Below are 10,736 nucleotides of genomic sequence, written 5' to 3'. Positions count from 1 at the left end.
ATCTATTGAGGTGGAAGCTTAAATAGCTGGCCTTGGTGGGGGTTAAGGAGGATGTGGGCTGGGCAGGAGGTGAGAGGAACCTTGGAACTCAACCCAGCAATTACAACCAACCAACCAAAACCTTTCGATAATGCTTCTACTTGAAGGATAGAAACATAAAGATATGCAGAGATCTGGGATGACACCTTGAATCAAACAGTGACCAAAAAAGGAGCCATCCAAAACTAAAGCCAACACTGATCACCTTGGGGAATGGGGCTTAATGTAGTGAGAAGAAGTAAAGAGAGATCTGGAAGGGTGAAAATAAGTGAAATGAAACTCACATGTAAAAGAAAATGGACATTTAAAAAAAATCCAGCTACGTGCCAGAATTTTACGCATGTGTTTGCTTTTGGTCCTATTGCAGGTTTTTGAGACAGGTATTTATGAATTCTTTCAGATGATAAAACAGGCTCAGATGAGGCTAAATTGTCTAATGTGACAAAATTAGACCATGACACAACTAGTATTTGAGTTCTAGCCCTTTGGACCCTCCAAGCCCATGCATTTTCCTCTATCACATTTCCTCCCTAAACTTCTCTAAGTCCTGCCCTCTTCTTTCTCTGCTTCAGTCCTGGTGGGAAATATATAGAAGAGAATTTACCACCCTAGCTCAGTCTCCTATAATTTCCAATTTATAGCTTCCATTCCTGTCTACCCAAACCTTTCACCATTGTCTGACTCATCAGGTATTTCCATATCTCTGGGTCTTTATCATGTTGTTTCCTCTCCTACAATGCCTTTCTCTTCATTCACCCTAATACAATCTACCATGCATCCCTCAAAGTACACTTCAAATGCCAACTTCTTCAAACAGCTCATGTATCTTACCGTCTCTCACTCTCCCAAAGAGGATTAGTACCTTCCTAACACTGTAGTCTTACAGTAATTTGTGTCTATCTTTCGTTATAATTATCACATGTTATTTGGGATCTGACTATCGCTAGTTATTAGTAAATCATGAACAACAACAACAACTAAAATCACCTTAAAACCTAGGCCTATCTTTTGGTGACTTGATTATCGCCCATTTGTGAAAGTGTTGGGCTTCAATCCTAACATTGGTAGAAGGAAATCTGTTTCTCCCTCTATCTCCGAGAGTCCCCAATAGATTCCTTACAATATTTTATGAATTAATATAAGAAGAAAGGGTGGGCAGAGACATTGGAAGAACCAGTGGAAAAGTGACTCTCTGTCCAATTAAGAACCAGTGGAAAAGTCTCTCTGTCAAATTCCTCCCTCCCTCCCTTCCTTCCTTATTGAGTATCACTTAAGAGTTTTGTGCTAGGGTAGATGCTGGGGACACAATGGTGAGCAGAACTTACACTTCTGCTCCTGTGGAGCTACAGTCCATTGAGGAAGACAAACATTACCAATATAGCACACAAAATATACAATTGTCAACTGTACTAGATGCTATTTAATAAAATGATCAAGGGGCTATATGAACCTAATTCTGATGGACTTGACCTAGTCTCAGGAATAGGTAGGTGGTGGTTGACAGTCTAAAGGGAACTTTCAGGGAAGGAAGTTAAATCGATCTGAAAAGTGATCAGGTTGCCACTAAATCTTTAAAGGTAAGAGTTGTTGTTATTGTTCATAGAAGACAAGGTGCAGAGGGAGTGCCTCTTCCACCAGGGAGATGAGAGATGACAGTTTCATGAGAGAATGCTCTGTTTTTGCCACCTCCAAGATTTGGCTCATAAGATGAAATCTCAGAATAGAAAATACAGAAAAGTGCACGCCTCCTATTCTCAGAATAGAAAGAATAGAAAGGTGCCCACTTCATATTCTTTCATGCTCAATCAGCAAAACAGTAGAACCCTGAAAATTGATGATAAAATTCATGAACTTTTTTTTTCAAATTGCATTTCCCCTAAAATCTCCTATGGCTATATAAAGTCAGCTTTTGTGATAGGTATGTATGTGTGTATACACATATATATGTTATATATCATTGTCTGTTTATTAAACCTCTCCCCTTCACTTTACAGCAAGACTAATTGTTTTTTGTTTTATATATTCTTAGGATTATTGAGAATGGAGGAGAAATGAGGGTTGGGAATGGAGGTAGTGGAGGTGATAAAATAGGTCACTCAAAATTATCCCATGCATCAAAATATTTAGGGGTAATTCATGGACGGTAGTCTTTCGAAAGAACATTCCATCTGGGGCTCCATGCTCCTTCTCTGGGTGTGTGAGGCTTGCAAAGAACTTATGATTTGGAGAGGCCCAGTGGCTAGCATGCCAAAGGCAGATGCTGGAACAGAGATGACACTCCCAAGACACCAAAAGCCAATGTGCTTTTTATCCTCATTCTCTGGGAAGTCAGGGAGATATGATTCAACCATATGTTCACACACAATGTGAAACCTTTAGGAGACATTGGCTGCCTGCCAGGTGCCCATCTCCCTTCCTTCTTTTCGCTTTTCTTCCTCTGAAGTACTGATTTTGGTGAATCATAGAGACCAAATTGGGGAAGTTATATTGTGTTTTCTTTAGTATTTGAAATGGTTGTGATACATCTAGATTTGTAAAAGTTTATATTATCATTATTTCTGTTTAGAGAACAAGTCAAACTTCCATACTTTGGCATTAAAAATTTTATACACCTCCCAGCCTATCGACTCTGACGACTCTGACTCCTTGTGTGAGGCAATCTAGTCTCCTTGATCTTGGAACAGTCCTGCTCTCTTTGTTCCTGCTGTTTCACTGACCAAGGCTGACCAACACGCACACATACCGCATTCTCTACCTGCGTCCGGTCTGTCTTCTTGAAAGGCCCTACCTGGTTCCCAGTGCCTCCCCCTTCTCCGAACTCACAACACTTCCAGGTTATCTGGCAATTCATCCTGTGTGAGTTTCAGAAAAAGCATGCTTTGCTGTATTGTACTGTTGTGGAACTTAGGTTATTATTTTATTTTTCCACTTTAGATTTTCCACTGTTTCCTGATCTCCATAAAAGCTGGTACCCTTATCTTTTCTATTTTTATCACCTTGGCTGCTTGAAACCCTGCATAATCTGAGCAAATCATATGTCTTTATAAATCACTTGTTTATTTATTGAAGAGATCATTTTCTTCATGTAAACTACCAGAAGAGCGGTCAAGGAGGAGAGAACTGATATCTATTGACAAGATATCACTATAAGTCACAGAGATAAACCTTTTATAGATACAATCTTATTTAATGTTTTCCCAGGCCTGGCAAATTATTTTTATATCCATTTTACAGATGCAGACATTTCACTTAGAAGTTTCGCGCTATACGCCTGGGGTCATACAGAGTATGTGTCAAGGCTTGGTTATCTTTTTTCCCTACAAAAACGTCTTCGTTGAAATAGTCATGAAACAGATGTTCACTGGAGTGCATGTGTCAGGTAATAGAGAAACAAGGATGAGCAAAAGTCAACCCAGGACGTGTTTTCATGGTAGTTGGGTGACTGGGGAAATATCGGCAAATCAAACAACCACCTAAATAAATGTGAAGCTGCAAATGAGAAAAATACTAGGACACAGAGATCCATCTATTAAGAAGGTATATAATAATAGGGCATTTGACCTATTCAGGGAAGGAAGGAAACATTTCCTTGTTGAAATCATACTTGATCTGCATATGTATGCTGAGTAAGAGTTTACTAAGTGAAGGGGAAAAGGTCATGTTCAGAGAAAGAACCACAAGTGCAAAGGCCCTGTGGTAGGAAGAAGTATGGAAAATAAGGAAGACTGAAAGATTCCAGGGTGGCTGGAGTGTGTGTGCCTGCATGTAAGTGTGTGTGTGAGATAAGGTGTGATGCTAAAAATATAAGGCTTTCTGGTTGTTTCTGCATTTATTTTAAAAACAGTCATGATGGCTCACAACTGTAATCTTAGCACTTTGGGAGGTCAAGGCAGGCAGATCACTTGACCTCAGGAGTTTGAGACCAGGCTGGACAACATGGCAAAACCCTATCACTACAAAAAATGAAAAAACAAAAAATAGCCAGGTGTGGTGGTGTGCACCTGAAGTCCCAGCTACTTGGGAGGCTGAGGTGGGAGGATTGCTTGAGCCTGTGAGGTTGAGGCTGGAGTGGGTGGTGATTGCACCACAGCACTCCAGCCTAGACAACAGAGTGAGGCTCTATTTCTAAATAAATAAATAGAATAAATAAAAACTGAATCCATTCAAGAGACTGTAGTCTATGAATGACATGATGACTTTAATGCAGAGAGCAGACGGGAGCGAAGTAGGAGTGGAAGAGGGTAAGCTAGGCAGGAGGCCATCATGGCAGTCCTGGTGATGGATGAAAATAGCTGGACTAGTAAAGGAAGCGTGGTGGGTGTCGTGAAGAAAAAGGGATGAATTGGAAAGCAGTTTAGGTGGTCCAATTGAAAGGACTTGTTGATGGACTGGATATGCAGATGAGGAAGAAAAGGCGGCAGAGAAGACACTAGAATTTTCGCCTGGGAAGCTTATGGAATTGTAGGGCCATTATTTGTGTAGGAAACTGCGAAAGGCAATCAGATTTGAGGTGGGACTTTTGAACAGATTTAGATGCATTGCAGGGTATCTTTATTTTTAAGGAGTATATATGGTTTTATTAGGCATAAATGGAGGTATCCACATTGTGTTTTCTACCTTGTTCTTCTCACATCATCATGTTTCAGCACGTGAGTTCACGTCCATACAGACCTGCCATTCTTTTTTATCCTGTGTGAGCAAATCACAGCAAATCATTTTAGACATTGAAACAGGATGCTAATTTGGATATGTATGTCTGAAGTTATGCGAGGTCTGCCCTGAAGATAGGCATTTATGACTCTATGTAGAGGTAGTTTTGAAAGTCGTGGACGTGCATAAGGTGGCTGGAGAACTGATCCATGGGGGAGTGATGTTGAATCAGGAACTGCTGGAGGCACCGAGGACACAGTGTCAATAATACTCCGTCCCTGGATTAAAAGGGCTCTCTGCTTAGTGGGCTGAACTTTGATTTATCAGATTCCAAAGCCTACAGTGTTTTAGTGACATCATCCTTTGAGAAAGCAAAGGCTAAAGTGAGCAGGAGTCAATGCTGCAATTCTTGACCTTCTAAGTTTGTTTTTTTTTTCTTTCCTTTTTAGCTTTGTGGTTTCCTGCCACTGTTTTGGCATGCTTGTTGTCGAGATTGAGAAATAGTATGTGTATTATATTTGCCAATTAGGCTCATAATCTTAAAGTATTTGCTTGAGCTTAGGAGGTGTAAACTTTTTACTTTGCAAGCAGGAAAACAGAGGCCCAGGCAGGGCCAGGGGTATTTTGAGTGAGATCATCAAAGGCCCGGAAATAAAGAGTAGAATCCATGACATCGCAGCTCCAGAAGCACTTTCTTTGCCTCCAAAACATGATCCTTAACTTACTTATGCTTTGATTTTTTTTTTTTTCACAAGACTAGATAGAAAAAGAAGTTGGTGTTGCTGTTCCAGACAGACTCCCGATCTGTCCAGGTGCTCTAGATCCTGATCATCCTAGTAATTGTTAGCACCAGAAACATCAGGATCAATCATCACATTTACAAACTAAAAATAGTGAAGGTGAAAATCGTAAATTGCTTCTATTCCAATAGCATTCCATTCATGGTAATAGAAATGAACCATGACAGGGCTAGTTTTACAAATGTTGAGAAGACAAATTTTCAAAAGCAAATACTGATCTGAAGAAACTTCTAGGAATTAGTGGCTCTCCAAAATAATATACATTCAAGGGTGATGCAATTTTTGAAAGTTATTCGTTTGAACAAGCAGCATTTCCATTTGGAAAAAAAAAAATTCAAATGACGCAGGAAGTGCCCAGTGAAAAGAAGCCTTCATTACAGCGCTGCTCTCCAGAGCCAGGTCTCCCTCCTCTGAGGCAACAATTGTTACTAGTATTTGTATTTATTTGTCTAGAGATATTCTATGTGTATCTTCCTTCTATATACAAATGGTAGCTTGTGATGCATGGTGCTGTTTGCCTTGTCTTTTTCTCTGGGACATAATTCCATATCTGTACATAGAGATCTGCCTTGTTCTCTTTGATGGCTTCAGAATACTTCATTGCAAGTGGCAAGTGTCCCCTAACTTTTTGAGCATCTTCTACCAATGGATATTTCAGTTGTTTCTAATCTTTGGCTATTAAATCAGTGATGAAAAGACTATCCTTTTATCATATTTACATAAGTAAATATATCTATAGCAGAAATTTCTAGATGTGTGATTAATGGGCCAAAGGGCATATATGTATTCACAACTTTGATAGATGATAGAAATATCCCTTTAAAGATGTTGAATCAACTTTTACTCTCATGAAAAAAATATGAAAGTGCTTGTTTCTCCCAACTACTTGTCAAGTTATCATTTTGTCATTTCACTAAAATGGGAAATGTCTTTAACGATATTGAAGCTATCTGTTTTGTCCCAGCATCTTGCTTGCTCAGGAATCAGAGGTTTCTAGATTCTGCTTGTATGGCTACTCAGAGAGATTTAAGAATGTTTTAGTGCTCTCTTTGGCAAATGACCAGTTTTTATGCCACAAAGAAGGGAGAACAGAGTTAACATTCATTGTATGTTCTCAAATGTTTGGTATTCATTTAGCTAGTGTTTATTAGACCCCTACTCTGTGCTCTGTTTTAGGTGCTTGGCATTTATCAGAGAATAATGCAGACATAGACTCCTGACCTCTGGGAGCTTATATTCTAGAAGAGGAATGAGACATTAAAAAATATGATAAACACTCAAATTAGAAGGTGGCAAATGTGGAAATACAAAAAAAGGTAGAAAAATATAATGGAGATTAGAAGAACAAGAGGCAAATAAATTTATGGGATTAGGTAGGATGGCCAGGGTAATCCTCACCGAGCAGCTAATATTTGATTAAAGATTTGATAGTGTTGGGAAGTTAGCCGAGAGACATCTGGGAGAAGAACCTTTCAAGCAGAGAATATAGGCAGAGTGAAAGCTCAAATGTGAGCCTGTGCTTAAAGCTTCCAGTGTGGCTGTTGTGAGGGTGGGTAGGGAAGGGAGAGAAAGAAAGGGAGAGAGGGAGATGCAGATTTCATAGAGCCTTGCAGGGCATTCATTTGGTGAGAATGAAATATGGCAGCATTGCAAGGTTTTGAGCATAATAGAGACATGATCTGATACATGTTTCAAAAAGTATTGCTTTTTTTTTTTTTTTTTTGAGATGGAGTCTCGATCTGTTGGCCAGGCTGGAGTGCAGTGGTATGATCTTGGCTCCCTGCAACCTCTTCTTTCCGGGTTCAAGTGATTCTCCTGCCTCAGCTCCTGTCTAGCTGAGATTACAGGTGTGCACTACCACGCCCAGCTAATTTTTATATTTTTAGTAGAGACAGAGTTTTGCCATGTTGGCCAGGCTGGTCTCGAACTCCTGACCTCAGGTGATCCACTCACCCCTGCCTCCCAAAGTGCTGGGATTAGAGGCATGCGCCACCGTACCTGGTCTCAAAAAGTATGACTTGGAATGTTATGTCGAATAATAAAGGTAACAAGATTCCCCAAAGGGCTGAGCATAAGATGTCAGAGGAAAACAGAAATTAAGAACAACTCCAAATTTCTCAAAGAACTTAAAACAGAAGTCCCATTTGACCCAGCAATCCCATTGCTGGGTATATGCCCAAAGGAAAATAAACCATTCTGCCAAAAATATACACGTATACTTATATTCACTGAAGCACTGTTCACAATAGTAAAGACATAAAATCAACCTAGGTGCTCATTAATGGTGGATTGGATAAAATAAATGTGGTATATATATATACCATGGAATACTATGCAGCCATAAAAAAGAATGAGATCATGTCCCTTGCAGTAACATGGATGCAGCTGGAGGCCATGATCCTAAGTGAATTAGCACAGAAACAGAAAAACAAATACTGTCATAATATTGTCACTTATAGGTGGGAGCTACACACTGGTATGCATGGAAACAAAGAAGGGAACAATAGACATTGGGGCCTACTTGAGGATGGAGGGAGAGAAGAGGTCAAGGGCTGAAAAACTACCTATTGGATACCATGCTGCTTGGGTGAAGGAGTATTCATACCCCAAACCTCAGTGTCCTGCAATCTACGTATGTAACAAACCTGCATACACAACCCCTGATTCCAAAATAAATATTGAAATTATTTTTTAAAAAGGTGACTCCAACATTTTTGTCATGAGTTACCATCAACTGATATGGTAAAGCTCACAGATATAGCACAATTTTGGGAGGAGACAAGAAGTTCACTTTTAATCATGTTGTATTAGAAACATCTATTAGATATCCAAGTGGAATGTCAAGTGGGAAGACAGATAAATGAGCCTGGAGAGAGAGAGGGAAAGAGAGAGACGGAGATCTGAGGAAGGAGGGAAAGCAGGAGAGTTAAATAGTTATATACTATATCTCATTTAATTCTCATTGTAACAGGTGATGCTATCTTCAGTTTACAAATGGAGAAGCAAGCTCAGAGTGGCTTGCTCTGACTTCTGCATTCAAAGCCCACCATGAGCCTCCAGAATTACCTGGCATCAATTTTTCTGCCAAACAGGTTCTATGTTCCAGGATTTGTTCAAGGTTCCTCATCATAAAGAACTTGGGACCTGCTGGTTACACGTGGGGATACAATAGATGTAGGTGAGAATACGGATAGAGTGCATGCTATGGATACAAACCCCCAAGGCCTGTGGACCACCCTGAGATGACAGTCCCTTGTGCAGAAGGCACTTTGTGCAGAAGGAGTAACCTGGGGTATCACAGGTTATCCGCCTGCAAGCCTATTTTGTAGTACCTGATTTTTCTCTCTCCGGCTGTGCTCTGTTGGCCTCACTAATGTCGTAATAAAAGAAGCTCTCAGTTTATTTCTGGTATCTCAACATACTTTATCAACAATGTGGTTACGTAATTGCTCATCCCATAATAAATTCAGATCCCTCTACCTTCCAAGTGTGAGAAGATTCTGTTCTACAGTCACTTCTGTCAGACCACCACAGCCCCGGTGAACCGAGAGGGGGGAACCTTGTGCCTTTGAAATATGACTCACAGTGTTTGATGAGGTGCCAGTATTCTCTAAAGTGAGTCAATATCACACGTCTTGTATTCTTAATTTGGCGTTTGGGCTTTTTTTTTCGAATTTTTCACTTATCCCTTATAAATTAGGTTTTGAGGGTCCATTGAAAAATTATGCAATGGGTCAGGATTCAGGTTTTGAGGTAAAGTAGCTCCATCAGTTCTTACCTATCTGACTTGGGGCCAGTTATTTTAGTTTCAGTTTTCTTAAATGTTACTGTGTAGACAACAATATAGTTTGCTTGACAGAGTGAAAAGGATTACTAAAAGAGATAAATGTAAATTCTTTATACTACTCCTTGCACGGAACAGTGATAAAAATATTTATTGTAAGTAGTCTCAAGCTAGAATATATTAATAATAAGATATATAAACAGTTCATATAATAAGAGTTAGTTCCCAAAATATTCTATTTAAAATGAAAAACCTTATATTGTATAGAATAGTAGCTTGTAAGTATTTTCAGCAATAGCACTTTATTCAAATGAACTTTCAAGCCATTTCAACTTATAAAATATATAAATAATATTAAAAGGTTTTAAGATATAAAAGTATTTTTAAAAACTAAATGTATATAAATTGTTAAAAAGTCAATTGATGAGAACCATGGACCTATTTGGATGAACATAAACACTTCAACCAGGAGTTAGATGACAGTGCTGGTCTCATGCACACGTCAGCATCCAGCTCATATTTACATTTTGTTTTGGGTACAACATATCAAGAAAATCCTGGTGCACACGGATAAGTAGTTGCAGATTGTGACTTAAAAAAGAAAACTCACCTTGCAATTCTTAAGATACATCTTAAATAATCTGAGCTAGAAGCCTGAAAGATGGGTAGTAGAAAAATTTTATTTAGAAATTGAATCACGAATAATTTTAGAGCAGATGAGTTGCTCATGTTCATTGTTGATTAAAAAAAAGACCCAGACTTTCAATAGACACGAAAACATTTATACATAGCCTATATGAGACTTTCCACATGATAAAGTGGTATAAAAATAACTTTGTTATTCTTGGCCAGGCACAGTAGCTTACGCCTGTAATCCCAGCACTTTGGGAAGCTGAGGTGGGCAGATCATGAGGTCACGAGTTTGAGACCAGCCTGTCTAAAATGGTGAAACCTCATCTCTACTAAAAATACAAAAAAATTAGCCAAGCATGGTGGTGTGTGCCTGTAATCCCAGCTATTCAGGAGGCTGAGGCAGGAGAATTGCTTGTACTCAGGAGGTGGAAGTTGCAGTGAGTCAAGATTGCACCACTGCACTCCAGCCTAGGTGACAGAGCAAGAATCCATTTCGAGAAAAAAAAATCTTGGTTATTCTCTAGCTGGAACAATAGACAGCTATTTATTTATAACAAAATAAAATCTTTTGTATTTTAAGCCCCTTGTTACCCCAGGAGGCTTGAAGTAAGTTTCAGGCAATTCAGGGTCTCCTCTCCTCTCTATGGGGTTGTGTCTGTTTCTCCTGGGTGATGTGTTGTGTCCAGACAGAGTGGGGCATCTGGTCTCCCACCGTCAACTATTCATGCCGGTTCCCCTGAGATATGATGTCCTTATCTGAACCGTGGTTTCTTGTTCACCCACATCACATCCTTCTAGTGCTGCCTGTACAGCCTCTCTAGACTCACCTA

The 10,736-nt window shown here is 39.5% G+C and overlaps 1 long non-coding RNA gene across 1 annotated transcript in view; it reads left to right on the top strand.

Annotated features, from left to right (window-relative positions):
• The first annotated feature begins 2,765 nt into the window (after nucleotides 1–2,765).
• Nucleotides 2,766–10,736, top strand: part of LOC119468926 — an 11,946-nt gene continuing 3,975 nt past the window's right edge. Inside the window, exons 1-2 of the long non-coding RNA XR_005197733.1 lie at nucleotides 2,766–2,873; nucleotides 3,274–3,325. This is a non-coding gene — a long non-coding RNA (uncharacterized LOC119468926). The remainder of the gene's footprint in view (nucleotides 2,874–3,273; nucleotides 3,326–10,736) is intronic.

Source organism: Cebus imitator, unplaced genomic scaffold (assembly GCF_001604975.1).
Source record: "Cebus imitator isolate Cc_AM_T3 unplaced genomic scaffold, Cebus_imitator-1.0 Scaffold533, whole genome shotgun sequence".
Lineage (NCBI taxonomy): Eukaryota > Metazoa > Chordata > Mammalia > Primates > Cebidae > Cebus > Cebus imitator.
The sequence above is the reverse complement of the archived record's forward strand: the minus strand, read 5'-3'. Positions and strand labels throughout refer to the sequence as shown.